General features: G+C 40.4%; 1 protein-coding gene across 2 annotated transcripts in view; it reads left to right on the top strand.

Moving 5' to 3' along the window:
- The first annotated feature begins 3,654 nt into the window (after positions 1-3,654).
- The window catches only part of LOC117517588 (neuroligin-3-like), a 56,135-nt gene continuing 37,981 nt past the window's right edge, over positions 3,655-21,808 (top strand). The window contains exon 1 of one of the 2 annotated variants that reach the window (XM_034178678.1): positions 3,655-3,943. The gene's annotated coding sequence lies outside the window, so the exon portion shown is untranslated. The remainder of the gene's footprint in view (positions 3,944-21,808) is intronic. The other variant, XM_034178680.1, reaches the window with a different exon arrangement.

Here is a 21,808-nt window from a genome sequence, read left to right as displayed (position 1 = left end):
TACACATTCTTGGCCGCTGATCACGAATGTGATGATTTTGGGCAGAGGCGTCAGGTGTCCTCAGGAACTGCTGCAACCTGTTACCACACATTATGATTAATGGCACATGTTGCTGGAGAATTATCAGGAACCATTACACACGGTCAAGAATAGTGTTCCGTGTTTTTGCGCGCTATTGCGCGTAACAGCGCATCATTAAGTTCTGTCACGTTGTGAACGAGGTGAATTGTCTCCACACACACACCCATATTCATCCAACTGAATTCAGATCGCTCCAATTTTTCAGAAGAACTTTGTGACTGCATGCGTAGTTGGGCTCTGTGCCATGGAGTGGCGCACATGCCCAATTGTGCTGTGTTTGCGCTTGTGATGGAGGGCTGTATGTGGGGTTAATCTACTGTCTCGTGTCGTTTCTCCGATCAGTTGTTGGTTTGGTTTTGTGGTATGCAGGATATCACTTGATCAAGGGTCTATACGTTCAAATAATAATTAAAAAAAATACTGTCATCACTCTTTACTCTTAGTCAGTCTCTTACAACGGTGTAGCCTAAATACATGAGCTTTCCAGGAGCGCACCCAATTCATTACGCACGCTCAGAGGCACGTCCCCTCTGGTGCGCACTTTTTTTGGGGGGGCGATCCCGCCCCCTGTGATAAACTCATCGCCCCCTTAATATTTTTTTTCTGGCGCCGGGCTTGGTCACAACATGTCCTGTGAGACTTCAACACGGTGGCGCTTTTGCTCCGCCATCAGCTTCGTGCCGAAGCCATCGGCATGAATTTCGCTGCAACTCTTTTCATGGCCAAATCTTCTGTCACAGTGGAATGTGCCGAAAAAGTGCTGATGTCCACCTCTTCCGCAATTTCTCGGACAGTAACACGATGGTCCCGCATCACCACAGCGTTCACTTTGGAAATGATCTGGTCATTTCAGCATGTTGATGGCCGACCGGAGCGTGGCTCGCTCTCCACCGTTGTGCGGCCGTCTTTAAACCGGTTGTACGGCTCCTTAATCTGTGTGATCCCCATAAGATCGTCAGCGAAAGCCGTCTGAATAATCCGAATGGTTTCCTCCTGGCTGTCACCCAGTTTCTGGCAAAATTTGATGCAGTCGCGGTGCTCCAGTTGTTCCGTCTTTTTCCTTGGAATAAAAAAACGCTGAGCGCACGACACACATCTCACACAAATGCTGCTTGCCACCAAATGACGCAATCGACAGGCGTGAAAAAATTCACGCATGCGCACAAAGGTTCAAGGTTGGCTCATGCAAGCACACATGATTCAAATCCATCAGGTTTTTGAAAAAATAAAAAGGGCGGATACTTTTCTAACAGACCTCGTATACGAGGTCTCTTAGATAATAAACCAACCCTTTTATTTTTTTTTTTAACTATATGGATTTGAATGACATGCGATTACACCAATCATGCTTGAACCCTCGTGCGCATGCGTGAGTTTTTTCACGCGTGTCGGTGACGTCATTTCCCTGTGGGCAGGCCTTGAGTGAGATGTGGTCCCGCCCTCTCGGCTGAATTCCTTTGTTTCACACGCTGCTCGAGACGGCGCGCGTTGCTTTATCAAAATTTTTTCTGGACCTGTGAGGAATATCCGAGTGGACACTATTCGAGAAATTAAGATGGTTTTCTGTGAAAAGTTTAACGGCTGATGAGAGATTATGGGGTGTTTCTGTCGGTGTAAGGACTTCCCACGGAGCGGGACGTCCTGCAGCGCTTCCAGGCGCTGTCGTCGGCCTGTTTCGAGCTTAAAACATCCTAATTTAAGGCTTAATTCACCCAGGACATCGTGAGAGAACAGAGAAGATTCAGAAGAGGCCGGCATGAGGAATTTATGCGGACATTCCACTGTTTAAGGACATTTTTTTAATGAAAGACGTGTGCGCAAATTCGCCGAGCCGTTTCCGTGACGACTCGGCAAATCTGTGTGCGCCGCGACAGGAAAAACACCTCCGTGTTGAAAACCATTTGTAGAATTCAGGCGGCTTTTAATGGCTTTCAACAAGTGAGTAACTGAGAAATTGTTTAACAGTTTGGGCATGTTCCAACTTGCCCGTTAAGATTTCCAACGGAGGTGTTTTTCCTGCCGCGACCCCCCGCGGTCGGGTCCAGCCCGACATGCGACTCTGCCCGCACGTTCTTTCATTACAAAATGACCGTTAACAATGGAATGTCCGAATAAACTCCTCATGCCGACTTCTTCTGAAAGTTCTCTGTTCTCTGACGACTTACTACGTCAACAGAGCCTGAAATGTGGAAGTTTTCAACTTGAAACGGCGAGACGCTGCCGCCTCGAAGCGCAGATCGCCGTCAGGCGCCGTGGACCGTCCTTAAAGCGACACTACCAGACCAAAATCTCTCATCAGCCGTTAAAATTTTTACCAAAAACCAGCTGAATTTATTGAATGGTGTCCACTCAGTTGTGCCTTACAGTTTTGAAAAAATTTTTATCAAACAAAGCAACAGTCTCTGAGCCATTCCTAAATAATGAAAAAAATCGACGAGCGGGTGGACGACTCCTCACTCAAAGCCTGCCCACAGGCGAATGACGTAACCGACAGGCGTGAAAAAACTCTTGCATGCCCACGAGGGTTCAAGCATGTCTGATGTAATCACACGTGCTTCAAATCCATATGGTTTTTGAAAAAATAATAAGGTCGGATACTTTTCTAATAGACCTCGTACATGTGATTTCTTAGTTTTTTATTTTTAATAAATTTGCAAAAAATTTCAAAATAACTTTTTCATGTAGTCATTATGGGGTGTTGTGAGTAGAATTTTGAGGGAAAAAATGAATTTACTCCATTTTGGAATAAGGCTGTAACATAAAATGTGGAAAAAGTGAAGTGCTGTGAATACCCTCCAGATGCACTGTATGCACATACAGTATATGCGGCTGCTGCGCAGAGGGTTGGGGGGTGGGGGCTCCTGAATCTCTATTAGTGTTGTTTAACAGATGTAACTGAAACTAAATCATTAGCACCCTACCATGAAAAAACCTGGTGCAGCCACTGCAGACAGGTAGAAACCACAATATGAGGTCAGACTCTTAATATAAAACAGGCTATCTTTTTTAAGAGTATATATGGAAGCAAGCACCTAAACAGCTAAATAATTTCTCCTGCATTAATTTATATAATAAGTCTTGGGAAGACTAATTTTTAGCCACTTTCCTGTTGCCTTCAGCAGTAATATGACCAAGCAGGAAAAGGGAAACATGAACACCAATGCTGAATGGACTTTTAGAGGTGTTATTTTAAGCCTCTTTTATAACCAACTCCCACTGTGTTGTAGTGATACTTGTTTTATTTAAGCTCACGTTTATGGCTCAAAAGAAAGAAAGCATTTGAGAAATACCACCTTGTTTGAGAAAATTAGCGATTTTACATGCAGGGTTTCTTTCTTTCTTTCTTTTTGGCCTTTTTGGTGAAATGTTTATGCCACTGGAATCGAATTAATTGGAAATAATGTGCTATAGTAAATCACAGCTTCTGACCGGACAGCAGTGTTTGCTTCTTGGTTCTGGCCAAAGGCAAAAGGGATTTTGTTTTTGTTTTTCTTTTGTTTTTGTTTGTTTGTTTGTTTTCTAAACAATATGTGACTGCTGTCGAGGTTAAGGTGGTTAGTTAATGGTTGCTAAATTGGGATTTTGTCGGATGTTGGAGGGTGAATTTAATGCAGTGGCGTATCCCGGTGGTTGCCTAGTAACGCGCTGGCAGCGGGCGCCGTACAGATCTCTATGGTGGGCCCACCATTAAAACCGTTGGCGCTCCTGACCTTGGCGTCGTGAATGCGCAAAGCGCACACGAGCTGTGCAAAGCAGCAGATAAGATAAGTGTAGTGAAATATTCCTGCGTTTTGCCGTCATACGGTGGAGCTGACGGACATGGTATGGAGAAAAGCTGGGGATGGAGCGCGCATAAAAACAGGTGAGTTAAGCTGATGGTTGGTGTGTATTTTCTTTCTTTCGTTTAAATTATTATTAAATAAATCCCTCCCATGAGGTGAATGTTTGTTTGATTGATCACTGACATCCAGGAGGATCGTATTGTGTTGCATTAACACCGTGACGCGCCACCGTTTGTGTCGGGTCTTTTTTTTTTTTTAACGTCGTCCTAGACCCAGATTAAATAAGATCCCCACCGTGCACGCACGCACGCACGTAGACACGGCAGTTTGACGATGCTATCTGGGCTGTGGCTTGCTCGGATCGTTGCATTATAAATCCTACAGCAGTCTTCCTGTTCATTATTTTTCATGAGGAATCTCAGTCGGCATCGTGCCTGTCGGATCCACGGGATCACACACACACACGCACACACGCCAGTCGAACCACAAGGGCATCGGAAGCCCCAGAAACTGCTCTTCAAGGAGCCTCCAGGACATAACATGTTGTTCCACACATGTTAATTGGCTGTGAATTGTGGACCTGCCAATGCAGTGGTTCCACAGAGGACTATAGAGGACAGGGCTGCAGCTACATTTTTTTATTCTCCTCTTATTTAATTACTGCATGGACCATTTAGTCTGTAAAAAAAAAAAAAACCTTTGGAGTACAGTGCATCATCTTCATCATCATCTTTGTTTGTTTTCTCCCAAAGCACAAAATATTATATTTTCAGTTTTGGATAAAAGATAAACTGCCAAAGTTGGATAAATTGAGTAATTAATCCATTATTTATGAGCTTTATTATTATTTTCCATTGGTTAAAAATAATTTGGCACTGCAGCTTGACCTATAGCCTTCCTGTGATCTACAGCACTGTGCAAGCTCCAAAAAATGTCTCCTTAGAAATGTTGTGTTTTGTCCTTAGTTTCACAAACACTGTACATGCATGTTATAAGAAATAGAATGTTAGAGCGAATTTTACCCTTTTTTATAAAAGAAATTAGTATATTAAATCAAACAGACCTTTTCAAATGAATAAAAATCCGACTATAGGTTTACAGCCTTATCCATTTTCCACAAATGCAACAAACAAGGTATAATAATCAATAGATAGTGAACTGATCAACACGAGGTTCTTGTAAAACTATGGGATAGTTCACAAAGCTATAAAAGTATTTATAGAAGGCTGTCACATGGGATGTCTTTGATGCTTCTTTATTGGAAAGTTCACATTTAGAAAACTTTCTTTTTTGCTTTCTAACTTGATGCTTTTGTACAGAATTGTATGTAAACATGTAATAAAGGCAAAAATAATGAATTGCAATTATTTCACAATGGCTGCTTCATTTGTCCAAACAACAGTGTAAAACACACAGATATTCCGTTTACAGTAATAGTAACTGGGTGGAACCAGGTAGAATATAGGTGTTTTAATTGTAAAAGATCATTAATTAATTATCAAAGTTTGATGATTACTTTCTTGTTAACTAACTAAATGATTAAATTACTAATTATTTCCTACAAAAATAAAATGTTAAAAAAGAAAAAAAAAACGTCACTCAGGAGTTCAACTGCCATGAAAGATTTTACAGGACTTTGCAGTTTTTATACTTTCAGTGTATTAAATTGAATTATGGCCTCATATAATGCTTTTACACACAGCTGTCCCATCTTATACAAAATGGGAAACATATGACATTGTATGTGTGTAGAACTAAAACAAAGTTGATGTAACTGATTAGCTGTGGAACAGGTAGCTCAGTGGATAAGGAGCAGGCCTGGCTACCAATATGTAGATATGCGTTCTAACCCTCCTCATGCTGTCTGTCTGTGTCCTTGGATAAGACAGTCTGCGTTGTCTCAGTCCACCCAGTTGCAAATGGGTACCAGCCTTGGTTGGGGAAGTAACCTGTGTTGGAATGGCGTCCCATCCAGTGGGAGTTGTAGACTTATATCTGCTTCATGCTATGGATTATGTAATAAATTATTAGAGCTTAAATATTCCAAGTTTTTGTTACATGTATCTTTCGATTTCATATAAATTTGATTGATTGATTTTGATGGATTTCATATAAATTCACAATACAGATTAAATTAACTCATATTTTCTGCTGGGAAATCTTGCAAGCTGGGATCTTTTCAGGGGAATGTAAGACTAACACACTGTTTTTTCGTGCTCCCGTCACAAAATGTGATACATTTTAGTGAGACGCCTTTCTTCATTTTACTATTTCTGCCCCTAACCCTAACCCTAACCCCCAAAGACACTGCCGCATCACCCCACATTTCGTGATATTTCATCACAAAATGAATTCATGCACCCGTCACGAAAAGCACCATATTACCGTGACAGTATCACAAACCAATAGATTAATGAACTTTTTTTGTGATGGCATTACAAAAATGGCGGGAGATGACCAACATGCCAATCATGAGCTTGGGTAGTATCTGGGGTAGTATATATTTGATTCAGAGTAGCTGGGTGAACTAGGTGGCCTGGGTCCCACTGCACCGTAATGGGTATTTGAAGACTCTAACTCATATTTTCAGTTGTTTCAACTTTCATTATTCAAGTTAACAGAAGTTGGTAGAGCAGGTTGTTCACCACAACCAGGAGATCATTGAACCTGACAGAATAAGATGTCATATTATTATTATGCTCATTTAAGTTGATTTAATTCAAATGATCTAAGTTTATAGATTTAACTGATTTAACTTAGCTGCAGTCAAAGATTGGAAACAACACAAACTTTAAACATTTAAGTTTTTATAAGCTGTTATATTGAATACATAAAAAAATTGAGGTAAGTAAGTTTGATTATTTCATTTTTTTATTTTTAAAGTTTGCCAAATTGTTTGGGTTTACCATGTATTTAAAGCCCAGTAGGCCACAACTTTAGTAATACGTAATAAGTGAACATCAATGATTATGTGAATCATGTAAGTGCAGAAAATTTGCCACTGATTATTTTGATTAATAACTATTCATGTACCCATACTTACTGAGCAAATTTGTCAAGTGTTGTTTACAGCTTTTCAATTAGATGTGCTTATTTTGTCCATTTTAAGTGGTTATAAAGACAATATCTTTTGTACTGTTGATCAGATAAAACATTTAACAGTGCTTGTGAATCACACAGATTAATCACAGTTTACAAATAATTGACAGAATAGTCAACAATGACAACAATTTTTAATGCCAGGTGTAAAATTATTATCTTCTGTAACAGGTTTCTAAGGTGACGTATTTACAACGGATTCCCAGTTAATCTATATTATGCCAAGTGGCCTCTGTGTGTATCTATACTTGTGTGCGTGCGTATGTTTTTTTTCACTGAGAAACTGGGGAGAGCTGACATTTGCAGTTTAGTTTGCTTATGTATTTTGCGTCAAGGATGAATCCTGCAAAAACATGGATGACACAAGAAAGTGAAAACATTTATTTCCATTGTGGTTCACTTAACAAATGACAAATAATAAAATAATAATAATATTGATGATAATAATAATGATAATAATAATAATGTGTACATAATAACAAGAACCTAAACAATTTATAAATACATTAAGACAGTAAATTAACATTTAAAAATTAAGTAATTAACAAGAAATAAAAGAGTTGAGTTCTTTTTCTAAAACTGTTGAGGTCTATGGTCTAACACCTCTGTCACACTTTGATGATTTAGCCAGTGTTTGCCAAGTGCATTAAAAATGCTGACATATGCAGGCATATGTCTAATAAGTTATGCGTACGTTTTGTATAAGTTAAGAGACAATTGAAGCACGCTGATATACATCGTAATACGTCAAGTACATCAAAACATTTTGAGCATACACAATATTTTCGACTTATGTCTCGTGTATGTCCCACATACATGAGGCATACTGTAAGTTGTAGGTAAGTTATGCAATTGTTGACACGTTTCTTGTAAGTTAGTCATAAGTCAAAATACGTCCATTGATGCTGTCTATTGATTAGCTGAACAACTGAAAGCTGCATTCACACACAGAGTAATTATAAAGTTTTAATGTTAGCTGTTTGTTTCAGTCAGATTCATCATCACAGCCTGACGAAAAGTTATCCACATAAAGTGACCTGATTTTGAAAAACAGTGTTTCAAAATACTTTAATTCTTTGTCCTGGCTGAAGAAAAGTTGCATTTTAAAAGAAGTCCCTCTGTGTTTTGTCTGTCAGCCTGAACCAGAGAACGCCAGCGCTTCGTGCCACAACAAGACAATTGACTTATTTTAAAAGCTGAAAGAGTGACAGTGCCTCATTCATTCACATCAGTGTTTACCACACCAGGACTTTACAACCCCTGGCAAAAATTATGAAATCACCGGCCTCGGAGTATGTTCATTCAGTTGTTTAATTTTGTAGAAAAAAAGCAGATCACAGACATGGCACAAAACTAAAGTCATTTCAAATGGCAACTTTCTGGCTTTAAGAAACACTATAAGAAATCAGGAAAAAAAAATTGTGGCAGTCAGTAACGGTTACTTTTTTAGACCAAGCAGAGGGAAAAAAAAATATGGAATCTCTCAATTCTGAGGAAAAAATTATGGAATCATGAAAAACAAAAGAACGCTCCAACACATCACTAATATTTTGTTGCACCACCTCTGGCTTTTATAACAGCTTGCAGTCTCTGAGGCATGGACTTAATGAGTGACAAACAGTACTTTTCATCAATCTGGCTCCAACTTTCTCTGATTGCTGTTGCCAGATCAGCTTTGCAGGTTGGAGCCTTGTCATGGACCATTTTCTTCAACTTCCACCAAAGATATAATTTGAATAATTGGATTAAGATCCAGACTATTTGCAGGCCATGACATTGACCCTATGTGTCTTTTTGCAAGGAATGTTTTCACAGTTTTTGCTCTATGGCAAGATGCATTATCATCTTGAAAAATGATTTCATCATCCCCAAACATCCTTTCAATTGATGGGATAAGAAAAGTGTCCAAAATATCAACGTAAACTTGTGCATTTATTGATGATAATGACAGCCATCTCCCCAGTGCCTTTACCTGACATGCAGCCCCATATCATCAATGACTGTGGAAATTTACATGTTCTCTTCAGGCAGTCATCTTTATAAATCTCATTGGAACGGCACCAAACAAAAGTTCCAGCATCATCACCTTGCCCAATGCAGATTCGAGATTCATCACTGAATATGACTTTCATCCAGTCATCCACAGTCCACGATTGCTTTTCCTTAGCCCATTGTAAGCTTGTTTTTTTCTGTTTAGGTGTTAATGATGGCTTTCGTTTAGCTTTTCTGTATGTAAATCCCATTTCCTTTAGGCAGTTTCTTACAGTTCGGTCACAGACGTTCACTCCAGTTTCCTCCCATTCGTTCCTCATTTGTTTTGTTGTGCATTTTCGATTTTTGAGACATATTGCTTTAAGTTTTCTGTCTTGACGCTTTGATGTCTTCCTTGGTCTACCAGTATGTTTGCCTTTAACAACCTTCCCATGTTGTTTGTATTTGGTCCAGAGTTTAGACACAACTGACTGTGAACAACCAACATCTTTTGCAACATTGCGTGATGATTTACCCTCTTTTAAGAGTTTGATAATCCTCTCCTTTGTTTCAACTGACATCTCTCGTGTTGGAGCCATGATTCATGTCAGTCCACTTGGTGCAACAGCTTTCCATGGTGTGTTCACTCCTTTTTAGATGCAGACTAACAAGCAGATCTGATTTGATGCAGGTGTTAGTTTTGGGGATGAAAATTTACAGGGTGATTCCATAATTTATTCCTCAGAATTGAGTGAGTCCATATTTTTTTCCCTCTGCTTGGTCTAAAAAAGTAACCGTTACTGACTGCCACAATTTTTTTTTCCTGATTTCTTATAGTGTTTCTTAAAGCCAGAAAGTTGCCATTTGAAATGACTTTAGTTTTGTGTCATGTCTGTGATCTGCTTTTTTTCTACAAAATTAAACAACTGAATGAACATCCTCCGATGCCGGTGATTCCATAATTTTTGCCAGGGGTTGTAGGACTTTGGCAGGAGTGACAAGGTTTTTGGTAACCCTAACCCTAATTTAAAAAAAAGAAAAAATCAGCCCTCGTTTACTAATAAAAATAATAATAGAAGGGAAACACCTTTTCAAAATTTACAATTAATTTATTGATTACACTATAAAAAATAAAGACAGGCAATTAAATTACAAACATGTAAAACAACAACATCCAAACAAAAGTACAACTACAAAAGTACAAATACGTTGGGCTGTGTGTGTGTGTGTGTGTGTGTGTGTGCGCGTGCGCGCGCGCATGTCTATGTGCGTCTTGATTAGGTCAGGCAGAACACAGAACAGATCATAATAAACACACAATAACATTTACAAATGAATACACATTTACAAATTACGCCACGGTGGCAGTTCTGGCCTGTTTCACAACCTCTGCAGGAGTTTCATATCTAAGGGCCCCTTCACAAATAACACGATTTAAGCCGACTAGTGCATGAAGTGGGATTTGCATGCCATTTGTGAAAAATCTGAGCTGCCTCTAACGCCTCGTACACATCACTACAATTATTTGCACACACCAGTGGCTGAAAGACAGAGAGTGCCCTGCGGCAGGTGTCGGCCAAATTCCAGGTGACACACACGAACATCCAACACTGCTCACTTGACACTTAGAAAATGTGTGGCCATTCGCGCTGTCAGCTCGAAAACAGTGAGCAGACGCTCACTTTCGAACTGGATGTGAAATTTGTGCCCCCACAAGTCTGCCGTTGCAAAAAGCAACGCACATGTGGTACATGTGTCTCGCACGTGTGTGCATGTGTTGTGCACCTCCCCCCTCTCCTCAAAACACGTGGCGTATGTGTGTTTCATCCCTTCCCCCACTTCCCCCTTCACATATGGCATGAATAAGGGGCACACTTGCATAAAATGCTTATATTTATGTACAGACATGAACACATGCGGGGCGGACAGCCATGTCTGAACGCACACAGCACAGGGAGGCGCCTCCCAGCTGCTGATCAGAGGCACAAATGAAGGCTCAGTGCACAGGATGTGTCACAGTACAAACACAGAGACCACAGTCAGGACAGGTATCTTAATAAGTACGACACTACCTACATACACAATTACATAACAAATAACTAAAAAAATGATCACATAACACAGAAACAGAGTGACACGTTGGTGTGTGGGCTGAACTGACAGGGGTGTGGCCGCCAACAGCAGCAGCTGTTGATATCTCTGGTTCTGGACGTCCCAGCTGGGGAACACGTACTGTGTTTCATGGCCATGACCTAACAACTGTCCACTGTGACGCGCGTGTCTGCTTGCTGTCCTCATGTGGACATACATAAAAACAAGAATTGCTGTTGCGATGGGCTGCAGTGAACAAGCGCACAGCATGCACATTGACAGGCTGCCCCAGGTGAAATGGACCGTCAGATCGTAACACGCAGTGGGCGATCTGAATGTCACGTCACCCACATGAGCTCTGTTCCACATGACGCGGTGTCTGTCCTGTGGCGCGCCATTCACAGGACACGTGTGTCGGGCTGGAGACATGTATGGGGCCGGCTGGCGCACTGCCAGCAGATGTGGACATGATTAGAGCGTCCTGTTTGAAATGATGTACTGTCATTTCATGACTGTATGTCTGTGACCATAGGTCACAGGGGAACAGAAGGTTCATACTTGTATTGTTCGCTTGATAAGAGGGATTCAATAAAATGCAGTGTTTTTTATGGTGTGTGGTTTTATTTTTTTAAATATGTTTTTCTTGTTGTTGATTTCAGGCATTTTACACACCTTTTATAGGACAGTGATGGTAGCGCAGTGGTAAAGTTTCTGTCTGGCAGTCAGAGCTTTTGTAAATTACAGGTTTGAATCCCGTGGGTGGCATGCATTTTTTTTTCCCACAGCAACTGCGCAATGTCGTTCCACATGCTCCAGCTGCTTGCACTGGGTTCCCGCTGCAAAGGTTTCGTGCACGCTCGTGCGCTTTCCCAAAACTCCTCTCCTTTCATTAAGAAACAATGTGCTGTGGTCTGGTCTAGTCTAATCTCACGCCAAAATAAAAAGTTTGGCGTGACATTTCTTGCTTGTGCCTGAAAGCATGAGATTGATGCTGAAAGAGTGAGTGTCATGCCAGATGTGAGTTCCAAGTCAAAAATAAAATAAAAAGTGAAATTACTCTGTTTGGCCTCTGTGTGGAGGGGACAGGCTGTGCAACTGCGCATGTGTGCTCGATGATGTCCTTGTCAATATTTGGGTGTTCCGTCTACCAGACAAAAGGGTTTGGAAGCCGGCAGCGGAAACCAAGCCAGACTAACCGTTTCGACCTGTACCATACAGTGCAGTACCGACCCCAACGACTTGGCTGAAAAAGAGCTGTGACCATACACTGGCTAAATCGTCATGGTGGGGCAGCAGCATAACGTATTCAATGTATCCAGCTTATTTGGGCATTTTTCATATGTCACCATATGCTGGCTAAGCAGGGGTGGTGGCCAAGTGGTTAATGCGCTTGGTTTCAGTTCAGAAGGCTCCGGGTTCAAATCCCACCCCTGCTACATTTCTCCATGTAATGTGGAGTTGCGACAGGAAGGGCATCCGGTGTAAAACCTGTGCCAATTCAACATGCAGATCCACCTTGGATTCGCTGTGGTGACCCCGAGTGCAAAACAAGGGAGCAGCCGAAGGGACTTACTTTTACCATATGCTGGATAAATCGTCAAGGTGTGACAGGATCCTAAGGTTCTACAAACATTCTGAATTCACCCGCCATTCCAATTCATTATAGAAACTTTGCATAATTTAGCACCACCCTTGAAAAATGTCATTTACCTATTTTATAAACACTACCCAATCGAGAGCCCGTGGATCCCCACAGGCAACACGCTAATTCCATTTTAATGTTGTAAGTGCTGCGTGTCCTTGGCACAAAACAGATAGGAAAGAGAAAAAACTCATGCTTTTTCATAACATTTGAAAGAGGTATCTTATGTAGATGTGCTGCATTTCTCAAATGAAGCTCTTTGATATAGCTTTGTTGAAATTAAAGTCTGATTTCTCTGAACCGTGATGATGTGCTGCACTTGCTTCTGTGTAATGTCTGCTGTAGAGTAAACAAATTTTTGCTTGAAAAAGGAGAATGTGATGCATCACACGTATGGATAATTAGTTTACAGAGGATGGAATTGCCTCCCGTCTCCGTAGACGGGTTTCTCAAATCGAAGTAGAGTGTGTTTGGTTGCATTCTTTCACATCACCCCAGGCACTGCACATCAATATATCGGACTGGGCTAACAAGCTTGTTTTGCTGTGCTCATTGACAAACCCATGACCACCTGACTTTACCAAACATGCTTACCGGTGTGTTCTACTACACAAGGCATATTGTTGATCAACAAAGTGCTTAATTGGATGAAACACAGTTCCCACTGTTGACCTTATTTCAGACACAACCTGGTCTCATGGCAAGTCGTGATTCAGCAGCATGAAATATACATTAATCTATTGGTTTGTGACATTGTGACGAAAAGCACCTCATTTTCATCACAGCAGCACAAATTCATTCTAATTCATTTTGTGATGGCTGCACGAAATTAAAAGTGAAACGGGTGGTTATGGTTAGGGTGGGGGAAAAGAGTAAGATTAGGTTATGGTTAAGGTTAGAGTCGGGGGTAGGAGTAGGGTTACGAATAGTAAGTTAAAAAAAACCTGTCACAAAAATTTGACTCATTTCGTCACAGAGCACGAAAAAAAATGTGACTGGGCTGTCCAGACAACACAACAGTGAATGTGCATAAACTAGAAGCGTTATCCTACAATAAATTAAAAATCTGCATGTTATAAGGTGCAGTGGCCTTGGTGCAATTAACAATTAATTTTTTCACAAACAACCTGATGAGCTTGGCTTTTCATCCGTCCGTCCATCTGTCCGTCTGCATGTCTGTTTGTGTTCAGCATAAGTCCAGTCCTACCACTAACAGAGTCTTCAAATTCACAGGGAACATTCAAGGGACACAGACAAGTTCAAAGATGGCTAACCTTGAGCTATTATAAGAGGTACTTTAACACATTAAAGGTCGCATTCTGTTTCAGTCTGTTCAGGTTTGTTTTGAGTGGCGGGCATGACAGCCAATCAGAGTAGAGCTGCACCGTGATGTCAGTGACTGGCCTCTCCAAAATTGCTTACTTTTGTGTGTTTATATATATGTTTCTCATATATTACGTTAAAGCTTGAGAGAAATAAACACTTCTAAAACCGAAACAGCATTTTTGGAACCTAATAACACCTCTGAACTTATTTACAAGACATTTCACAGATGTTAGCATGGTGCCATTACAGGATAGTAGCTAGCTGTAAAACTCGTTTCTGTGCAAAATTCATTTCTGTGTATATATATCCTCTTTGTCATATATTATGCAAACGCTAGGGAGAAATAAACACTTCTAAAACTGTAAATGCTTTTTTGTAACCTGATAACACCTCTGGAGTCATTTACAAGACATTTTGCAGCATTAGTGTGCTTGCTAACTTGTGCTAACGCAAAGGTAAATTTCTACAGAGTTAAATTTGTGTCATTAATACCTGCAAATGCACAGAGGGTGATCTACAAACAGTCCTTGATTTGCACAACTTCCGCTCTTGACAAAAGCTTGTGTACACGCACACGCAAGGCCTCCTGCCCTAACGCCGTTAAAATGTAAATATTGTTTATGATTGACTGATTGATAGGGGGGCTTTATTGAACATGTACAACTTGTACGTAAGACCATAGGATCTTAATAATTAATTAAACAACTGCAAATTGGAAAGAACACAATGCTCATACAGCCGAGGGTATTTTAGCACTGTGTTATATTTTTATGATATGGTCGTTTTGCATGTTGAAACATGCCAACATGGCCCAAAATATGAGATTCACTGATCCTCACCTGCATCTATTAGAACCCAAAATTTCAGAGCTGAACATGCAGGAGTTTTTGCAGAGTTACTTTCAGAAATTTTGCAAATCCACTCACTGACCCACTGACTGACTGACTGACTCCATTAATCATATGCTTGCTGCTGTTTTCAGGAAGAAAAAAAAACTGAGAAGAAGGGGAAGTGGGTAGAGGCAGAGGTGGGCACAGATAACCAAAAAATTAACTTCGATAACAGATAATCAGATATCTGAAAAGATAAAGATAAAGCCACCAAAAATGTATCGGAAGTTACACATAACCGATAAATTCTAGCATTGTCTTTGGTATAGTTGCAACTATTAACATGCTGATTTTGAGCTTTAACACCAGGATTGTTTCTGGAAACATCAAAAGCAACAACAGACCCAAACAACGAATCAGCACTTCTGTCTTTCAGTGTCCTGCTAGAAGCTCCCATTTACTACATAGCTTCCAACACTTCCAACCAAGAAGAGCCAGAAAGCTCAACTCTAACCAATCACAACACTGCCATCAGGCTGAGGTCTTGGAAAATAAAGCCCTCCTGAGTTATGGTTTGGTGTATAAATAAAATGAATACTGATAGAATAACTCAATTAATGTCATTTCTGTCTTTTGTGCAAAGTTAAGATATAACATATATCTTTTAATGTTGAATAATGCACAAATTCTGAAGTTTTGTAACAAACACAGACAGATGGCATTCTGGGTAAAATGTGCCTCCGCTACACTGATTGGTTGATTAATTCTATGTAAACCAACACGTTAATGTGAGGTGTGTCGTGTGTTGGTGTTTACAGATAAATGTGCTTTTGTAAAATATGCCTTTTTTTATTTGTAAAAATAAAAAAGGCATTTTCAAAAAAAAAAAAAAAGGCAAGTTGTAATTAGATAACGTCTGATATAACCGGTGTCAAAATAAATAGGACACTGCCAACTACTGGTGCCAGTTCAAGTTTTGGTCATTTTCCTGCTGATTTTTCATTAGTGTGAGAATTTTTTGGATCGCACCGAGTTTAAGGTTAATCGCGCGTCCTGCATCGTTTAGTATACATGGAGTAACGAGCTGCGTTTAACATCTCACGACCACCTCCTGATTGGCGATCGTATGGTCAGATGAAAATCAAACCTGTTTGATATTCTTGTGCCTGTGCAAACACCACAGATCTGTCTTGTAATGGTTTTTTTTGTTTGTTTGTTTGTTTGTTTGTTTTGTTTTTAAACTTGTCTCCCATCGAGAGTTTTTGTAAATTAAGTTTGAAAACAAAGCTTCTGTTTACGTTTATGTCAAGTCCGACGTGTGGTTTTTGAACGTACAATGTGTGTGAGAACATAAATCAGGTGCTCTGAACTTTTACACCGTGTGGTTGTCTGGTACAGTGTCTGCTCAGCGTCTGAGCACTGCCATGAACACTACTAGCTAGTAGATGGCAGTAGAGACCTTGAAAACTTGCCAAAATAAAATTCCAGATAAATCTGTGTTGCTACTTGCTATGTTTAAGATGCGTGGAATTTAATAAAAGCAAACACAAAAACAACATCTATAAACCCAGAGAATATATTCACGAGAGTTTTAGGCACTAGAATTTAATGCTGTTGTCCTGATCAGAGTGTCTCAAATGTATTCTCCTGTCGTGAACGTACTGAGATTACCGTACTGAGATTACCCTATCCTACCCATAATGCACTGCTGGGCACAGCATGCCCACACTAAAACCTTAAAAATTAGCGCATTACTTTAAAAGTAAAACATAAATCTGATATTTTCACTTTATAAAACTTCAGAAGTGACATTAATTTAAATAACTTGTCCAAAATAAGTTTGGTTAAAATTTGAACCATAAGTTAAAAATGTATGCCTCTGGATGACTTGGGTGATATTGGCCATGTATCAGTATGGTGTTAAAAGAAATGTTTTTTTGTTTTTTTTTTTTGTTTTTTTATTTAAGTGACCAGTTCTCCTTTGCTTCCAGAGGAGAGTGGTTTCTTATAGAAACATCTCTTGACTGTTTGTAGAGAGTAGAACTGCACATGTGTTCACCTTTGTTTACCATGTTAACGGTCTAAAAATTATCAGACAAAAATCCATTGGAAGATAAGTAGCCTGATAATGGTTTTTAATGTTATCTCAAAAGGTAATCCGATAATGAAAACTTTATCTTTGATAATTATCTGTTATCAGAAGTGTGCCCACCACTGAGTAGAGGGTTGTTTTTTATCTGTAGATGTAGAAGAAAAATGTGGATTTTATTGAGGTACATGGACAGTATCCTGGTGTTTCCTGCTAAAGGTGGGTGTTGTCAAGAAGAATAAAAGAACATCTGAGCACACTGCAACAAACTAACCTGTGCAAAATGATAGTCACTTTTGTCCTGATAGATCACTTTTGTCCTGATCTCAAAAGCCTTTCACTTAAGCTACACATTTTCAAGTTTATGAATAACGTTTTAGAGTGTGTTCCTATCAGACATCATGTGTTTTGTTTTATTGCTTGTTTTTTGTTTTGTTTTGTTTTTTGTAATGAAGGCATCTTTGACAGTGTCATTTAGATGTATGAGGTCTGTCCATAAAGTATTGTACCTTTTTATTTTTTTTAAACTATATTTATTTGATTCATATGTTTTCACGTCAGACATGCTTGAACCCTTGTGCGCATGCATGAGTTTTTCCACGCCTGTCGGTGACGTCATTCGCCTGTGAGCACACCTTGTGGAAAACATATGAATCAAATCCATATAGTTTAAAAAAAAAATTAAAAGGTACGATACTTTATGGACAGACCTCGTAAGAATGACTGAATGAATAGAGCCTTTATTGTCATTGTACATACAGTAGTATTCAGAACAATAGTAGTGCTATGTGACTAAAAAGATTAATCCAGGTTTTGAGTATATTTCTTATTGTCACATGGGAAACAAGGTACCAGTAGATTCAGTAGATTCTCACAAATCCAACAAGACCAAGCATTCATGATATGCACACTCTTAAGGCTATGAAATTGGGCTATTAGTAAAAAAAAAAGTAGAAAAGGGGGTGTTCACAATAATAGTAGTGTGGCATTCAGTCAGTGAGTTCGTGTTATGTGTCGACGCGGGTTGAGGAGCGGACCTGCGTCAGACAGGACCCAGCGCTAAAAATAACCAGAAAGCGGTTCCAAACAGAAACTATTTATTATTCACCTGTGCTTAAAAGTGTAAAAACATAAAAACAACGTCCCTCTGGTGGAGTGATTCGTGGCTCGCTCTCCAGCGCCCGCAAGGATTAAAGCCGGCGCTCCTGGACTTCCTACCACCGCCAAACACCCCCCAGGTGGACACGACAAACTGATTCTCTGTGAAGCAAAGAGAAGGTGAGGTAAGGCAACAGATACAACTATATCTTCCAATAAACACACGCTATCAGCAACACACTCAGGTCAGTGTCCTTTTTTTACTTTATGCAAATGAGCAGCTTCTCACAACAAGTGGAGGATCACTTATCCTTCACGCCACAGCAGTGAGAAGCAAACTGCACAATTCTCTTCACAATTCCAGTATACTGTGTAACAAAACACCAAGTTACTATCAACAATTACTTAAACACTTAATTACCTTTCGTGTGTGCTGACAGCATGTGTCCTCACCCCTCCCTGCTTCACGGGCTCGATGTGTCAAAACCCAGGCGCGGTCCTCAGCGTCTCACAAACGAACGTCACAAGGTCGAGTTCCCGGCAATTCTGCTTGAATCACACATGACTTAAATGCAGAACGCCATCCAATTATCTGCTTCAGCTGCAAGTCGTCCAGGTTGCACGTGAGCACCACTCACAGGTGCTTTCCATGATGTTGATGAGGGTGAAGACTCTTCAGCCAGCACCTTCTTCACAGACAAATCAGCCCTCATGCCACCCGGAGAGCAAAGAAAAGAAAAGAACACCAAAACATCCAGCCACGCCCCCCCCAACACACAACAGTTCGTCAATTTTGTGGAACAAACAGGTGTGAATCAGGTGTCCCCTATGTAAGAATGCCACACTGCTATTATTGTGAACACCCCCTTTTCTACTTTTTTTTACTAATAGCCCAATTCCATAGCCTTAAGAGTGTGCATATCATGAATGCTTGGTCTTGTTGGATTTGTGAGAATCTACTGAATCTACTGGTACCTTGTTTCCCATGTAACAATAAGAAATATACTCAAAACCTGGATTAATCTTTTTAGTCACATAGCACTACTATTATTCTGAACACTACTGTATACATACACACAATGAAATTTGTCCTCTGCATTTAACCTATCCTAGTTACACTTAGACACAATCTGACACTAAAGAGATACAGACATTTTCTCTTTTTTAAAGACATTTTTAACATTAAAAACATCATATAAGTCAAAAATTTTAATCAAATTTGGCCAAACGGTGTTTTACAGCTGTTTCACTTGACCATCAGCCTTGTCAGAGATATGGATCCAGCGATATATACAGAGGCCTTTTTGTAGGGGGTGGGGTGTGCTTAATTGGGCTGTAGCCAGCCCCCAAGAATTTCAATAGCCTCACCATAAACTCACCAGGAAACAGACATTTGCCATCCTACTTTTACTGCCTCAGAGTCTTGCCATCATCACATTTTGCTGTTTAGTCAGGTTCCATAGCGCCCCCAGTCTACATTGCACCCAATAAGATTTTGTTTATGCACATCACTGGGACTGGCAGTGGCACGTTTTTAATTTTGTGGTCCCGTCATGAAATGAGTCAAATTTTCATGACGGGGGCTTTTTTTAACTGACTATTACTAACCTTACTCCTACCCCCAACCCTAACCATGACCCCCCCGACACCCCCCCGCTTCATTTTTTATTTCGTGCAGCCATCACGGAATGAACTAGAATGAATTTGTGCTGCCGTGACGAAAATGAGCCGTATATGTATATTTCGTGCTGCTGAATCACGACTTCCTATGAGACTGGGTTGCACTGGGATCAATTTTGCAAGTACATGCTAATCACATAACATAATTCCATTTGATTTGGTATGCTAGAATAATTGAAAGTGTAAAGTTTCCTTGTCAACCATCACCATCCAGGAATGAAAACCTGTGAAACTGAGAATTACATTGGATGACAGTCCAGCATACAGAAAGAGTGAAGGAGAATAGTGTAGCCGAGAAGCCTCTATCTTGTTGGTAGCTATTCAGTTTTTCATCTTGTTAAACTTGTAAGCTTTCATAATTTTCCCAAATTTGTATTTTGGTTGTGTCAGAAAAATAACTCTTGTTATTCCAAAAACCTTTATCACCTGTGGACTATATATTTGAATTAACAGATGTGAAATACTGTAGGCACTGATAATTGTCTTTAAAATGCATATTTGCACATTTGCTACAAATTTTGTTGTCTTACTTAAAAAAAAAAATTTCCCTGAATAACCCCACCAAAAAATTATTACCTGGAGCTGCCACTGGATATACATATACACAAAGCCTGTCATGATTGCTTTCAGAATGCACTGTATTATATATGTTATTACCTCCACCAAGGAGGGAATAAAATCATCAGCGTTTATTTATTTGTCTGTCTTTTAGCAGGATTACATCAAAACTACTGCACGGATTGTGATGAAATTTTTACCACAGATAGATATTAGGCCTAGGAAGACTCCAGTAAATTTAGGAGGTGATCCAGATCCGGATCCAGATTCTGGATCAAGTTTCACTTTATATAGGCTTTGAAGGATTACTTTTAGCAGCATTACGTCAAAACTACTGCACAGATTTTGACAACATTTTCAACACAGATACATATTAGGCCATGGAAGACTCCAGTAAATTTTGGAGGTGATCCACATTCAGATTCTGGATTAAGTTTCACTTTATATAGGCTTTGAAGGATTATTTCAAAATTACTTCACAGATTCTCACCAAATATTCACCACGGACATATATTAGGCCATGGAAGACACCAGTAAATTTTGGAGGTGATCCTGATTTAGATCCAGATCGGCGGACGTCAGAAATCTCTGATTGTTGTTTTGTTATTTAATCTTTCATTTTGTTTCTAGTTAAGCGGTGGACTGTTTTTTTTAAACACCAGAAAATAACAGAAAATGCCTTTAAGGGTTTCACAGAACTCAAGGACTTGTTTTGACCAAATGGCAACCCAAAGTACTTTTTTAACTGATTTTTACATCACATTCTAAATCATACATTTTCATTCATTTATTATCTTTAAAACTGTTAAAATAATTTGAATATGTTGAAATTTGGTGTGAAACATTAAAAAAATATAATGAAAAACATCTTCACATTTGCCTCCTGTGGGTTCACCACCTGCAGAGGGGGCCATGGGGGTCGGGTGCAGAGAGGATTGGGTGGCGGTCGATGGGCGGGTGGCCCGGCGGCCCAGTCCATGCTCATAGCCCCTGGCTGTTGGGACGTGGAATGTCACCTCGCTAGGGAGGAAGGAGCCTGAGCTTGTGCGGGAGGTTGAGAGATACTGACTAGAGATAGTCGGGCTCGCCTCCACACACAGCTTGGGTTCTGGTACCCAACTCCTGGAGAGGGGCTGGACGCTTCATTTTTCTGGCGTTGCCCACGGGGAGAGGCGGAGAGCTGGTGTCGCATTGCTTATTGCTCCCCAGCTCAGTCGCCATGTGTTGGAGTTCACTCCGGTGAACGAGAGGGTCGCGTCCCTACGCCTTCGGGTCGGGGACAGGTCTCTCACCGTTGTCTCGGCCTATGGGCCGAGCAGCAGTGCAGAGTACCTGACCTTCCTGGAGTCCCTGGAAGGGGTACTAGATAGCGCTCCGACTGGGGACTCCATTGTTCTCCTGGGGGATTTCAACGCCCACGTGGGCGGCGACAGTGAGACCTGGAGGGGGGTGATCGGGAAGCACGGCCTCCCCGATCTGAACCCGAGTGGTGTTCAGTTGTTGGACTTCTGTGCTAGTCACAGTTTGTCCCCACGAACACCATGTTCGAGCACAAGGGTGT

This window comes from Thalassophryne amazonica, chromosome 9 (genome assembly GCF_902500255.1).
Source record: "Thalassophryne amazonica chromosome 9, fThaAma1.1, whole genome shotgun sequence".
NCBI lineage: Eukaryota > Metazoa > Chordata > Actinopteri > Batrachoidiformes > Batrachoididae > Thalassophryne > Thalassophryne amazonica.
Note: the sequence above shows the minus strand (reverse complement) of the source record. Positions and strands in the feature narration are given on the sequence as shown.